Raw genomic sequence first — 13,764 nt, 5'->3', positions numbered from 1 at the left:
TGGGCGGGCAGCTGGTTGGGGCTGGGGCAGAGAGGGGGCAGGTGACGGGCCGACTGCAGCCCTGAGGCATCCAGGAAGCCAGTGGGTCTGGGCCTGGCTGGGCTGCATGGGTGTCAGAGCAGGACGGGGCTGCGGTCAGTCTGGGGCTAGGACGGAGGGCTGGGGTGAGCTCAGGGCCCTTCCGCCCTCCTCCTGCAGCCCCAGAGCACCGACCCGCTACACAGGCCTGGGGAGTCAGCCCTCCAGGAATCTCCCCGACCAGGCCCATTCTATGAATGAGCCCTCCTCTCCCGGGCCAGGAGGGAGAACAGGGGTCCCCCGATGTCCCGCCAGCCCGGGCTGCACTGGCGGCCCACTGCCCCGCCTCCTCCATGGGAGGCCTTCCCCGGGCTCAGCGGCTGACATGTCAAGAACTTGAACCACTCTTGCCCTCCCCCATCCGCAGAACTCCGGCAGACCCCGAGCGCCCCTCCAGCCCAGCCCCCAGAGCCCAGACAGGCGCCCCCAGGGACCCAGGCACCCGCATATCCATCCCCTGACCCCAGCCTCCGGGCACAGGCCCTCCCACCCTGCGCCCACTCCCTGCCCACTTTGACCTGCCCGGGGCGCGTCGGGACCCGCCCTCCCCACCGCGCTCTCCTGGGTCTCCCAGGGCGGGGGTTCTGCTTGGGGGGAGTCGGCGGGCCCCCGGGGAGGGGTAGAGGCCGGGCCGCCCTTCCCCCGCTCCGTAGGGGGCGCCCGGGACCCTGCGCGGTGCCCGCTGTCCCCCAGGACCGGCGGCGGCGCGCGGGGCGGCGCCCTCCCTCCGCTCGCCAGGGGCTGGGGACCCGCCGGGCGCACCCCCTCCGCCCACGAGTCCGGCGCGGAAAGTTGCGGCCGCCGCGGCGCCGCCGCCTCCCTCCCGGGCCCTCGGACTCACCCGCGGGGAGGGCGCCGCGCCGGGCCGGGCGGCGGGGACGAGGGGGCCCCCGGCGGGCCGGGGGCGCCGGGCGCGCTCCATCCCACTCACTGGCCGGCCCGCGGCGGGGCGCGATCGCCTTTAAAACCTCCCGGTCTCCTCCCCCGGGCCGGGCGCGGGGCGGGCGCGGGGCGGGGCGGGGCGCGCCGCCGTCATGTGCCCCCGGGCCGGCCCGCCCCCACTTTCTCTCGCCGGTCCCCCTACTCCGTCGTCGCGTCCCCGACTCTGCCCCAACTTTCTCCCTCCGAGTCCCGACTCCGCCTGGTCCCCAGACCCAGCCCGACTTCCCCCTTCGGGTCCTGGACTCCGGGTCCAGCCCCAGTTTTTAATCGAAGGCTCTCCGTGCTGGGGTAGGCGGGAGCGGGGGTCCCAATCCCCATCGCACCCCCAAACCCGTCTTGGCCTCAGTCCTGCCCCTGCGCGGGAAGAGAAACCCAGGAGGCCGTGGGCACAGGGAAGGGAGGTCGGGGGAGAGGTGCCCGACCCAGGACACACGGCCACTGTGCAGCCCCGTGGGAGGGTCTGGGCCTGGGTTTTGTGGGATCCTGCCAAACACAGTCCCCACTTCTAGTGCCTTCTTCAGCCTCGGGAAGTCCCTCCTTTTATCCCACCCAACCCTGTCCTGCTGCCATTGAAGACTGTCTGAGCCTGGTCCAGGTGGGCCCTCGGTCTAGGTCCCCTCCTGGCTTAGGCTTCCTGGCATCCTTGTCCCCCACCACTGGGCCCCTGGGAAACTCCCCAGCTCCTGGAGGATCCCTGGGAGAGGGGCCTTCCTGGATCCCTCCCTCCTCCCCCAAGTGCATGTCTGTCCCGCCTCATCCTCCGCAGACCTCCCCTCCACCCTCCACCGGGAGGAACACGGCAGCATTGTTCCCCAGGACGGGCCCTGCCTTGGGGCCTGGCCCCGTGCCCAGGTGGGGGGCCGGGAACAAAACCCAGCAAAGGAGGGGCAGGGTGCCCTCTGCCGCCAAGCCAGCCTCCTTGGGCATGCCTGGCCGCCACTTGGCCCTCTCCAAGATGGGACGGGGGCCCTGGCCCCCAGACCACCACTAGCACCGGCATGCCACCGCCGGCGGGGGTCAGGAGCTGGAGGAGTCTTCCCAGACCTGTGTGGGCATTGCTTTAGGGTGATGGCTTTTCCTCACCACCCCCCCCAACATTTTCAAAGTCACACAGTGGGGCTGGGGGTCAGATTCTTCACCACCCACCTCCCAGGCAGGAAGAGTAATGCTGGGGTGGGGGGACCCAGCAGCAGGCCCAGGCAGGGAACTGGAGGGGCTGGTTGGACGCCTCTGAGTCACCTTGCACCCCAGAATTCCTCCAGAGTCCCCCATTTTCCCAGTTCAGCTCAGCCGGCTCCCCCTTGGATCTTGGTGGGGCTGGAGTGGGGGGGGGGGGAGCCACACCCAGCCACCATCCCACAGGACCAGCCTTAGGGGCTCCTGGGTCTTTCTTCTCTGCGGGGCCCAAGGGGCAGGCTGGCCCTGGCTGCAGGATCTGGCAGGTTGGGGCAGGAGGGGGCAGAGCCGCCCATGGGGCCCCTGGGGCAGATTTGGGGTAGCACAGAATTCCCCGACTCAGGGCGGGGCCCAGCAGGGGTGGGGCACTCGCCACATGACCTCCTGAGCAGCTATAAGCAGGAGAATGGAGTTCCCAGGGCCTGGGGTCTCCTGGTGGAGACACACACACACACACACACACCTGTCACTCCGGAAGTACAAAGTAACCAGGTTATGACAGGGCACCCCTCCACGCTGCCCCTCCAGAAGGCTTCCTTCACCCCCAGAACCAGGCCTCCCCACCAGAACCACCCTCCTCCCATCGTCAGTCCAATGGGGCACACAGTTAGGGGAAACGCTTCCTCCATGCTGGCCTCCGGGGACACCAGTGCTGAGGTCCCTGAGCCTGTATAAGCCATCCCATCATTCCCATGCACGCAGCTCGAACCAGCCCAGCTCACATAACATCCCTCAGCCCAAGGCTGGAGGATCCTCCTGGTGCCCCCCGCCCTCTCTCTGGACCCCAGACACCTGCCCTCCGGTCCCGGGGTCCTGAGCCAGCCAGTTTACCCAGGGAGAGCAGCCAACCTGGCCAACCCAGCCTTTGTCACGACAGAGAGGAGTGAGGGAACAGGGCCAGGGTCAGGCCAGGTCAGTGGTCCAGTGGCACAGGGCACACACACAAACATCCATCGAGGGCCCACTGTGTGTCAGCGCTGTTCTGGGCACCGCGGACACAGCAGAGAGCAGGCAGAGAACATTGCCTGCCCTCGAGGGCCAATGTCTCCGGAGGAACGCACACAACAGAGAGAGAGAGGTCTCGAGATATGTAGGGCGTTGGGTGGTACATGGTTGGGGGAGAAGAGGGGACAAGGTGATGAGGAGTGAGGGGCTGGGGGGGCCAGGTCAGGAAAGGACCCTGAAGAGGAGGTGACGTTTGAACAAAGACATGTAGGAGGTGAGGGAGGATCCCGGCAGACATCTGGAGGAAGAGAGTGCCAGGTTGCGGGGACAGCCAGTGCAAAGGCCCTGAGGCAGGGACATGCCTGGAGTATTTGAGAAACAGCGAGGAGACCAGTGTGTTGGACTGGGGAGGCGAGCAGAGAGGAAGAACGGTGTTTAAACCTTTACTCCCCAACTTTCCAGCTGGGTATCTTTGGCCAAGCGATCGTGCCTTTCTGATCCCCAGTTTCTTTCAGTAGAATGGGCCTGAAAGCAGGGAGTTGGTCTTCGTTATGAGGCTCTGAGGTGAGAAGTGCGGCGTCCGGCGGGGCCTGGTGGGGGGTTGGAAGCTAGGTGACTGGGGGCACAGTTACACGAGGTACACATAGCCATGCAGGCCTGGTGTGGGGGCTGGGTCGAGGGACCCTGACAGACCAGCTGCCCTGTGGGTCACCCTGGCTTGCACGCAGGGCCGCCTGCCGGGCCCCATGGCAACAGCGCACACAGAGACATCAAACAGGCTGTGCCGAGGAAGTCCCACGTCACTGCGGTTAGGTGGCTCCGCCCAGGCCGGCCGCGGCTGGCGGCTCTGCTCTCCTGCCAGTCAGGGCCCCTGCCTCCCGTCACCCGGCGACAGGCCCTGTTATGGACCTAGCCGGGATCCCACCACCTGCCTCCTCACTAGGGCACCAGCCACTCCCCACATCAGGGGAAGGACAGTATGTTGTGGCCCCAGTTTGCTGCCACTAACCTTTCCATTCACCGGCCCCAGCCCCGTCGGGAGTACCAGGAAAGCCCTGGCCCGGCACCCATAGTCCAGATCGGGCAGAGGGGCCCCAGGGATCTGTGGGGACCCCAGGGGGTGCCTGAAGTCGTGAGGCCAGGGTCCCATGGCGCTCAGGGGGCACTGGAGGGGCGAGTCAGACAGGAATAGCCCCCAGGCCCGGCCCAGCCCCCACCCAGGGACTGAGTCACCACCCACCCAGCACCGGATGACATCAGGGCCTGGCCTGCCACCCGGACTTGGCATCGGGCCAAATGGGGGCGCCTTAGAGATGTCCCATGTGGCTGCCCTCTGCCCTCTGCCGGGCCGCCAGGCGCAGGGCTAAGGAGGAGCCCTCCTGGGGGGGTCTCCCCCCAATCCCATCCCCCCTTTCCCGGGGATTTCGGGCCCCAGCCCCTCTGACGTCACTGGGGGTTGCTATGGCAACTGGCCGTAGTTCCCAAATAAAATTACCGCGGGCGGGTTAAGTTTCCTAGGAGGCAGCCGACGGGTAAACAATGGCGGTGACAGGCGGGGCCGGCTAGGGGCCGTCTCCCCCCCCACCCCCATCCCCACTCCGCCGGGACCCGGGGGTCCCCAGGCGAGGAGCAGGGTCCCCCTCCCCTCCCGGGACCGAGAGCCCGCGAGCACCGAGGGGCCTGGCGCACAGATGGGGGACAGCGCGGCCATGAGCGGGCTGAGCGGGGGGATGGGGCGCGGGGGGACCCCGGAGGGAGGCGGGTGCGGGGAACAAAGGGGGACCTGAGGCGGGGGTCCCGGCCCCCGAACGGCCCACCCCCGCTGCGCGGCCGCCCGTCCAGCTGTGGCTGCTCCCAGCTGCCGGGCTCCCCACATCTGGCGGGTGCGCGCTCACTTCCTGTCGCCGCAGCTGCTTGGAGGGAGGTAAAAATAACCGTCCCCTGCTGCCTGCCGGCCGCCCGGCCGGGAGAGGAGCCCCCCGGGGCCGCGGAGAGGAGGGCGCCCGCCCGCGCTGCGCGAGGGGCTGCCAGCCTGCTGCATCGGGAAGGCCCCTACCTGGGCCACCGGGACCGCGGGAACCTCGTGTCCCAGCCCGCTGCCTGCCGGTGGAGGGCGAGGGGCCAGCCCTAAGGGCTCCTGGACTGTAACACGGGCCTGGGTTCTAGACCGGGGTCCCTCACTTACTGGCTGTAGAGGGAGGTCGCTAAAACACCCCCCCCCCTGCTTTCTGGGCCTCAGTTTACCTAAGGGTCAAATGGGGACGATGGGATCCACTTGGAAGTGCATTGGCTCTGCCCTTGTAGCTGTTATCTTTTCCCATCCCGGGGGCCCCAGAGGCCCTCAAGGGCTCTTGCCAGATAAAATACGGGACACCCAGTTAAATTTGATTCTCAGATAAACAGCAAATCATTTTGAGTATAAATATGTCCCATGAGATGTTCAGGACATACCTATACTAAAAAAAAAATTGACTTGTTCTGTATCTGAAAATCAAATTCAACTGGGTCTCCCATGGTTTTATTTGTTAAATCGGGCAGCCGTATCCCCAGCCACCTCGCCTTTGGCCTGCAGACACCGCCGCAGACCCTGGCCTGCTCTCCATGCTCAGGCCTGGCACCTTCCGGCCGTCCTCCAGAAAGGCCTGTGTCATCCCATCACATGTGCCCTCCACCGTCCACTAAACAAAGTTCCTCCCTGGTCCCCACCTCGGCCACAAGGCCCCAGGTGTGGTCAGATCGCCACTTCTCTCCAACCTGACTTTCACACTCGCCTACTTGACTTGCGAGCATCCTTCAAATCCTAAGCGTCACCTCCTCCAGGAAGCCTTCCTTGCCTTCCACATGACCCTCTGACTTGAGACTCCCCGGGAACCTGCACTCGTCTGCCTCCCCACTCAGACACTGCACGGACTGACTTGATCATTTGAGTCAAATGAACATTTCTTAAACGACGCAAAGGTGACCCCTTGCCAGGCAGCAGGTCACTTCCCTGACAGAGGCCAGGTGGGGGCATGTGCTGCCCACCCCACCCTGGTGCTGGTACCCACTCTGTTCCCCTCCCCACAGGGTCTGGGGCCCTGGGCGGCCCTTCGTGCAGCCTTCTGAGGGCTCCCATGGGCAGCTTGGTGGGGACCTTCATGGGGTCCTGGACAGTCCGAAGGGAGGGAGGTGATGCTGGCTCCTGGGGAACCCTCTCCCTGGCCTCGGAGAGCCTGGCAGTCTGGGAGGGGGCCTGGCACAGCCTCTGGAGGGCATGGCCCTCCGTGGACAACCCCCAAGGAGCCATGGGGCCCCTACCGCACCCTTACACCTCCTGGCCACCTCCAGCTGGACTGTCACCCCCACGCTGGAGACTCCCACAGACAGGACCGCCACCAGGAGGGGGCATGTCTGGCTGGGAGGGGCCCGGGAGCCTAAGTCACCCTGACTGGGTTCAAGCTTGGTGCTCTGCCTTCTCTGGCAAAGATTTTTTCCTTTCTGAGACTCAGTTTCCCCATCTGTAAAATAGGAATTCATACCAGGGACCCATGCGAGGGCTATTGTGAACCTGAAATGAGTCGATATACACAGGCACGTAGGCGGTAGAACAGCCTGAAACACGGAACGTGCTCCTAAGGGTGAGCTCCTCTGACTGCGGGGCGCGCGCGGGACGGCGAAAGCCAAAATCCAGCCCCACAGCTCTCCGGACGCCCCCACCCCAGGCCGGCTCCCCAAGCCCCTCTCGGACAATGGTTTCGGCCCCTCGGGGCGCCGCTCTGGCCCAACTCCTCAGGGGGTCCTGTCGCCGCGCGGCAAGCACCCTCAGCCAGCCCCTGACCCTCGCGCGCGCCCCCGGAGCATCAGGGGTGCCGGCTGGCTTGGGGCACACGTCGTCCGCCCTCCCGCCCCCACTGCACCGCACGCTCATCTCCGCGCCCGCCGGGACTGCGGGGTCCCCAAGCCGGGTTGGGCCGTGGGGCGCGGGGCCGCGCGCGCGCCCAGCTGGCCAGAGGCTCGAACCCGCGGCCCGCGCGGCCGGGGCGGCCCCCGCGGCTGTTGCCGGACGACGCGCTGTTTGTTGGCGGGGGCGGGGCGGGCGCGGTGACTCACCGCGGCGTGATGCGGGCGGGCGCGGCGCCCGCGGCCTGGCGCGCAGCCCGGCGGCTGGAGGGCCCGGCGGCTGGGCGCCCGGGGCTGCGCGGGGCCGCCCGGCGCCCGGCGGGCTCGGCCGGGCCTCTCACTCTCCCCCCGCTGCGGCTCTGCGCTCGCTGCCTCGGTTTGCTCACCGGGGAAATGGCGCGGCGTCGCTGGGATTGTTACTCAAGTCCGCCCGGCTCTGCTTTGGTCGCCTGTCTTTGGGCAAACTCCCGTAAGCTCACCGAGCCTCAGTTCCCCATCTGCGAAAAGGAGGTAGCAAGAAGATGCCGTCTCTGGGAGGGTTTGAGGGTTGCATGGATCGATAGTGAGACAGTGGCTGGCACATCTCAGTACCAGGAGGGGTTTGCCCCACCCCAAGGAGGGTGGGAGTGTGGGAAGTTTTCTCCGTGGTCCTAGCCCTGTAGGGCAAGAAGGCCAGGTGGGAGCCCCTGGAGATGGGTGTGGGTCACAGGCCCAGGGTGGCCCGGCATGGAGGTTGTTGCAGAGGTCTGACCCCAGGCTAGAGCTGGCAGCACCTGCTGCAGGCGGCGGGAGGGGGGCCGGGCATGTGACTCACTGCCCAGCAATGAGGCGTGAGTCACGCAGGGCGGGGTCCCCCGGCAGCCCCCCCAGGCACTCCCACAAAGGCCCTTTGAGAAGAGTTCCCCACTTCCCTCCCCCGCCCCTAGGCCCTGGGGGGGTGGGCAGCGGGGCCAAGGCCCTGCTGGGCTGCCCCAGGAGCCGGGCCTGGGCCTGGAGGCGCCGGCCGCTCCAGCCATGTCTGTAAAAAGTCACCATGGGCAGCCAGGCGTCCCCAGGGAGGGGGCTTTCAGGCTGCCTGAGTCACTTTGGGGACAGCAGAGGGTCACACGCACACAGCGGGCAAACTGACTCAGGCTGCTGGGCAGGGTGGGCAGGTCCAGGCCGGGGCCCTGGAATCAGGCTTCGGAGGAAACCCTGCCGAGCCCCGTGCTTCCCACCCAGGGTGCCCGCGCGGGGGCGACCAGGACCTCCGACAGGACAGATGGGTGCTGGGGGCCTCTGTGGCCTCGCCTCCTCAGTTAACCACCCCTCTCCCAGGCCACCTCCTTGCCTCCACGGGGCCTTCTCCCCACCTTAGCTGTCCTTCCTGCGCTTGGCATGGGAGGGTCACCGGGCAGGTTGAGGGCCAGGAGAGAGAGGCACTCACTCCGCTGGGACGCAGAATTTCCAGGGACACCAAAATACTCAGCAGGCGAGACTAAATATGTTTTATAAGAGCTTTATTGAGATAAAATTCACATACCATCCAGCTGACCTTCTCCAAGTGTACAATTCAGGGTGTTCAGTGTACTCGCAGAGTCGTGCGACCATCGCCACGACCATGTGAGAACATCTGCCTCACCCTAAAAAGCAGCCCGCTCCCCACGCCCCTCTGCCCTCCGTGGGGATGGACCCGCACGATGTGGCTCGTGCCCGGCTGCATTCCCGCTTCCAGGTCCCTTCCCGTGCGAGCACGCCTGGCTCCTTCCCCCGTTTGTGGCTGAATCACAGGCTGTATGGAGGGACCACACTTTCCAACCCGTTCACCAGCAGCTGATGGCCATTTGGGTCGTTTCCACCCTGGGGTTCACATGAACGACGCTGCTCTGAGCATGTGTGGACCCTGTTTTATGTGGGAGATGAAACACGACTGGTGTGCAAGCTTCTTGAAGAGTACAATGAATGCAAAAAAAATCCACGCTATGAAATATCAAAATGTCCACTAAAGACAGGATCCCATGGCTGGGGTTAGGGAGCCGAGGGGTGAGTCACCGGGGAAGGTCGGGTCCTGCCTGGACCTGCGCGCTCCAGCGAGGGCGCCGCTGGTCACGTGGCTCCCTGAACCGCCGCTAGTCCAAACTGAGATGTGTTGTAAGCAGAAATGTTTCCGAAAGGAATGTGGAATATCTCACGGACCATTTCTGTCTTGGTTGTGTGTTGAAACGACGGTGTTTAGGGTCGATCGGGTTCAATCGAATATATTATTAACATTTGTCTCACCTGGTTTTACTTTTCTTAATGTGGCTACTGGAAAATGTAAAAATTGCCCGCGTGGCAGCTGGCCTTGGGGCCGGCGGCCTGTCCCCCTTGGAGAGGGCCGGGCTGTGCTCACTGTCTGTCACCTCCTCTTCCGTTTACTTCTCCAGCGGCGGCCTGATCGCACCACAGCCAGGCATCCTGCTCAGGGCGCACTGTGCAGGACCTCTGTGTGGCATCTGTCACCTCTGCCCACATCCTCCTTGGCCCCAGGACACTGTGCACTCCCATTGTGCCCCCCAGCCCCCAGACGTAGCTTTGGCCGTCACATATTGATGACCCCCTCGCTGAACATCCCCTCCTGGGCATCCCCCAGCGGGCCCCCTTCCCCCTCGGCTCCTCAGCCTCACCCTAGGCTGTCTCCGGGCCCCGTGGCCTCCCTTCCTGCAGCTGTCCACTCCCACCTGTCCTAACGGACCCACATCTTCTCACCTGGACAGCCACTCTCGTCTCCCACCGGCCCCCTGCATCCGCCCTGTCCCCCCTGTGCATGGCCCGGTGCACGTGACCTCAGAGTCTTGCTTAACCCCTCCCAAGGACTCTGCTGTATCATGATTCAGGCTGTGGTTGCACAACTGTGTGCATTTGTCAACCCTCACAGAGCTGCAGAAAGGCTGAATTTTACTTTGCGTAAATTACACCTCAATAAACCTAACTAAAAATAAAAACCTCCAAGTCTTCCTGTCTTACTTAAATCCAAACTCCTCATTGGCCGTCAAGGCCCTGCAGGACCTCACCTCCTCCGGAAGCCTTCCCTGATGGCACCCCATCCTCCAGGCTGCCCCCCGTGCCTCCCCTGGACTCTCTTGTGCTTCTGGCTCCCAGCCCTGAAACCCTTCATCACAACTGGCCAGCTCCGTGGCCGTCCCTGCTCCAGACGGTGGCAGGCAAGTACCATGTCTGTCTCATTCCTCGGCGTGCCAGGAACCTGGTGGTGAGCAACACTCAATGCAACGGATCCCCTCTGAGACTCTGGCCTGCAACAGAGATCAAGACGAGGCTCTCTGCCGGGGGTGGGCGGGGGGCGGACTCATGAGATGACAACGAGCAGGGAAGCACTGTGTTCGAAGGCGGCAGGGCCGCGGGAAGACAGAGCTGGGAAAAGCAAGGAGGTGCAGCTTTAAATGGGGGGTGAGGGAAGGTCTCACGGAGGAGGTGACATTTGGGCAGAAACCTGAAGGAGGTGTGGGAGGGAGCCATGTGGGTGTCTGGGGGAAAAGAGTCCCTGGCAGAGGGAACAGCCAGTACGAAGGCCTGGAGGCTGACTGTGCCCGGTGTGTCTGAGGAAGGGTGGGAGGCCGCTGTGGCTGGAGTGGAGCGAGCGAGGGAGGGAGTGGAGGAGGAGAGGCAGGGATGGGACAGGGCGGTGTGCGGGGCCACCGGGAGCACTTGGGCTTCTGCCCTGAGTGAAAATGGGAATCATGGAGGATTCTGGGCAGGGGAGGGACGAGGTCTGCCTTGGGTGTTCACAGGCACCCTCTGGCTGCCCTGAGGAACAGACTGGGACTGCGCTGGTCCCAGAGGGATGAGGTGCCTGAGGGGGAAGGGTCCTTGGTGCATTGAGAAGGGACGGTTGCCGAAACGGACTGCATTTGTTAAGAAGGGTTTGGGCCCGAGCAGCTGGCAGGACGGACCTGCTGTTTCTGGATGGGGAAGATGGCTGGAGAAGCCGGTCCATGGTCGAGGGAACCAGCTGCCAGCCCAGGGCCTTGGATGGCCCGGAGTGACTCTGCCCAGACTCCCGTGGGGCATGGAGGAAGGCGTTCTCAAGCCCAGGCCTCGCCTTCTCAAGCTTTCCTCCTGGCCGACTCCTAGGTGTGCAAGCTACACGCAGAGCAGGGCGCACTGGGGCAGCACCGGGACCCCTGCCCCGGGGCACCCACCCCGGCCACACCCTGGGGGGCCTGGGGCGGACAGGGCCGAGAAGGGCCCTGTAGTTCGCACGCCGCCTGGCCCACATCTGGGCCCCAGACGATACCCCGTGGGGCCGGGAGGTGACAGGGGTGGCAGAACCTCAGGGAGCGGTTCAGGAAGGGCGGCCGCTGAGTCACAGCCACGGGCCCCCTATGAGTCAGCACTGGCAGGGGCCCCAGGTCGGGGGCTGGGGGGGGGACATGAGGGCAGTTCCCACGCCCGGAGGAACTAGGCGGCAGGCCCTGGGGCTTCCCCACTGCCTCTCCCATCCTGTGATGGGCTCCGGGGGATACTCAGAGGACTCTGGGGGGACTGACCACTGGGCCGGCCTCCAGGACTCTCTCCTGGTCTGACCCAGCTCAGGAATGCAGAGGCCGCCTGCCCAGCAAACACGTTGCAGCAAGAAGGAGCAGAGCTAGACTCTGAGAGGGACCGCGTGCGAGGCAGGCACGTGGGGACGGCAGCTCTAGGGGGCTCTGCTTCAGACGGGCTCCGGCCTTCGGGGACGCTGCATTTTGGAACTGGGGGCTCCAGCCTGAGGAGGTCCAGGCAGAGGCCTCGGCTGCTGAGCAGAGTGGGGTGGGGTGGCTGAGCTCCATGCCCCCGACAGGGAGGGGCTAGGGTCTGCTGCCCCCTGCTGGGGGCCGCGGGAACCTCGCAGGCAGGGGAGCTGGCTGGAGCGCTCCTTCAGGCCGCCTGGAGGGAAGGAGACCAGCAAGGCCTGGCCGGGATCCAGGCTCTGACGCTCCCAGGCTGTGCCACCTCGGGCAAGGGGCAGCCTCCTCTGGGCCTCAGATGCCCGTGTGTAAAAAGGACAATATTCACTTCATTGGTTTTGCTGGCAAGAGTCTGAGATGACTGGGAACGAAGGAAAGAATGAACGAATCACTGCTGTATAGTCTGGAGCAAGCCCCTCCCCCTTTTCAGCCAGAAACGGAGGGACATCAACACAGCTGGCCCCACCGCGGAGCCCGATTACTACTTAGGCGCATCCTCTTCCTTGCACGCCAGCCCCAGAGCATGACCCCCCAGCTGGGGGAAGTTCTGTATAGAGTAGAGCAGGACCCCAGTAGCTTCTGGGGGTCCTGGGGTCCATCGACCCTCCTGGGCCAGCTGGAGCTTGGCTTTCTGGGCTGAGACCTGAAGGAAGGGGGAAGGTGTGAGGGAAGTGGACCTGTGAAGGAGAAACTGAGGCAGGACTGTGGGGAGGGCATGGCAGGGGAGGAGCATGGTCAGGTGTCCCGGGGCCACGGCCCCCCTACGGTTAAGGCCTGGGCTTGGGGTGAGGGGACTCAAATGCTTCTCCCCGTCCCGTCAGACTAGGGTGGGGAATGAGTGCACAGAAGTCTGGCAGCCCAGCCCCAGCCAATGGGAGGCCTCCTGGGCGAGGGTCTGCCCTGAGGTGACCTCCCTCTGCCAGCATGGTGGCCGCAGGCAGGGGCTGTGTGTGTGTGTGTGAATATGGGGCTCCACGCCAGCATCTCTGGGAGAGGAGGGCAGCCCCAGGCTGTGCACAACTTTGGAGGCTGCCTCCTGTGTGTGGCCTGTGCACCTGGCCTGCGTGTGTGCCCACGCCAGATGGGCCCAGGTACACATGTCCCCAGGTGTCCCTGTATTTCCTGGGTGTCCCGTGGAGCCCTGGAGTCCTGGGCACCTGCCCCCGGGCTTCGGTGGGGGTGGGTCTTGGCTCTGTGATTTCCATGTCTGCCATTCGCACACAAGCGAGGGTGCGTGTATTCGTGTGTCTGTGAACTTCGTGTTTGCATGTGCCTCTGAGACTGCATGCGCGGCATGTCTCGACGGGCGTGTTCGTGCTCTGTGCTTATATCTGTGTGTTGTGTCCACGTAGATCTCCATGTGTGTCGGGCTGTTCCCACCACTGTGCACCGGGTGGGTGAGGAGATATGTATGTGTATGTTGTGTGTGTGCGCCCCTGGGCTTGTCTCTAAGTGTGTAGTGTGTGTTCTGTGGCCGTCCCCGTGCATCTGTGTATGTGTGTGTCCTGTGTGTGTCCCTGGGCTCCTCTCTCTCTCTATTTCAGCCCTGAGGACATGCCTCTTGCCCAGTGCATGTGGTATCTGTATGTTGCATGTCTATGTGCCCCTGGTGTCCCTATGTGTGTAGCTCGGTTTTAACGGGCATCCTCCTATGGCTGGTGGCCCAGTGCTCCTGCGTGTCCCGCCATTCCCTCCCATAGGTGTGTGTCTGGAAGCCCCTTGCACACCCTTCCCTGTGTTTCTGGTCCGCGGGCCTTTGTGCGCGTGTGCTCCGGGTGCGCCTTTGAGGTCTACGTGCGTCCGGGTCCCTGCGTGTGCCCGCTCGCGCCCCCGTGTCCCCCGCGCGGGCCCCGGGAGATGCGACCTGGCGCCCCGTGGGCATCCCCGCGTGCGTCCCGGTGTGCCTGGCGGGAGGCCTGGGGGCGCACGAGGCCGGCTGGACCCCCCACCCGACACGGAGCGCGGAGGAGGGAGGGGGCGGCGGCGGCGGGGAGCGCGGGCACGTCACCGAGACAGACAGGCGGGCGGGAGGCGGCGG

The 13,764-nt window shown here is 65.0% G+C and overlaps 2 long non-coding RNA genes across 2 annotated transcripts; both read right to left on the bottom strand.

Annotated features, from left to right (window-relative positions):
• Window positions 1-3,568: 3,568 nt before the first annotated feature.
• LOC138925009 (uncharacterized) lies at window positions 3,569-4,544 on the bottom strand. The gene is made up of 2 exons (XR_011440603.1): window positions 4,151-4,544; window positions 3,569-3,731 (listed from the first exon to the last, which is right to left on the bottom strand). It is a non-coding gene; the product is annotated as an uncharacterized lncRNA (long non-coding RNA).
• A 3,960-nt stretch (window positions 4,545-8,504) lies between these two features.
• Window positions 8,505-13,594, bottom strand: LOC138925007 (uncharacterized). Its single transcript, XR_011440597.1, has 2 exons — window positions 10,950-13,594; window positions 8,505-10,410 (listed from the first exon to the last, which is right to left on the bottom strand). It is a non-coding gene; the product is annotated as an uncharacterized lncRNA (long non-coding RNA).
• Between the last annotated feature and the right edge of the window lie 170 nt (window positions 13,595-13,764).

Source organism: Equus caballus, chromosome 7 (genome assembly GCF_041296265.1).
Source record: "Equus caballus isolate H_3958 breed thoroughbred chromosome 7, TB-T2T, whole genome shotgun sequence".
In the NCBI taxonomy this organism is placed as follows: Eukaryota; Metazoa; Chordata; class Mammalia; order Perissodactyla; family Equidae; genus Equus; species Equus caballus.
Note: the sequence above shows the minus strand (reverse complement) of the source record. Positions and strands in the feature narration are given on the sequence as shown.